We start from the raw sequence: 983 nt of genomic DNA on the forward strand, positions 1-983 counted from the left end.
TGTGCTTTATGATCTTACACTCTTCTGCTGATGCAAGCTTCAACTATGCTGTTCTAAGGGATTATTTTAAGAAGTCTGTTCTACAGCTTAGCTTCCCAGCTCCTAACAACAAGCATCGGGTTGTAGCAGTGACTGGGATACTCAAGCTTTTACCTCAAGGGCCATTCAGAATGTGAACACAAGCAGGCCCAGACGCTCTCAGAAACAGCAAAAACACTCGCTGGTAGTCTAAAAAACCCCAAACATAACTGTTAATAAAGCAGCTTAGCTAATCACAGCGCTTTATCCTGAGAAAATTATCTGTAAATCAGGAAAGTGGTGGCATAAAAATGGCACCATTTATTCAACTAGCATTTATGCCTGCAGTGTCTTATCTTGCAGGGAGTTATGCTCCCTGAGGTGCCAGCACAGCGCTGGGGGAGGCTACAGGATGCTCCTGTGCGGGTAGCAGGGTGGAAGGAGGCCTTTGCAGGGACGCAGTGGTCTACAGCAGCTCCAGGCAGACTGCAGCTGGACGTGTGGGGCCAGACAGCGGCAGGGCAAGGAGTCCAAAAGCGACACAAGATCATTTGCCAAGTGAATGCTTTGGCCTGTGAAGCTGTTGAGCATCAGCGACCAGGAAGTGCTCCCGAGAAAGGTTTTGGAGACATGTTCCAGCCCACAGGCCAGAGATACCGAGAGGCACAAGCAGCGCCGCACCTAGACTCCTGGTGGCCCCGGGCAAACGTTTACTATCGGGGCCCCGTTGGCTAGAGATAATGCTAATAATAATAATCAGACAACGGGAAAAAAAATTACCATTTTCGGGCCCCCTTTCTGTCGGCCGCTGGGTTTGCCCACGCCAGTGTCCGGGCCTGGGCCCGCGGCTCTTGCCGGCACGGGACCAGAGGGGGCCGCGGTCCCGGGGCTGGGGGCAGTGACCCCAGCGGGACCCGGCGGCTCCCGGAGCGCTCAGCCCCGCGCAGGGGGAGCCGGGGCAGCGC

This window comes from Alligator sinensis, unplaced genomic scaffold (assembly GCF_000455745.1).
Source record: "Alligator sinensis unplaced genomic scaffold, ASM45574v1 scaffold1178_1, whole genome shotgun sequence".
Lineage (NCBI taxonomy): Eukaryota > Metazoa > Chordata > Crocodylia > Alligatoridae > Alligator > Alligator sinensis.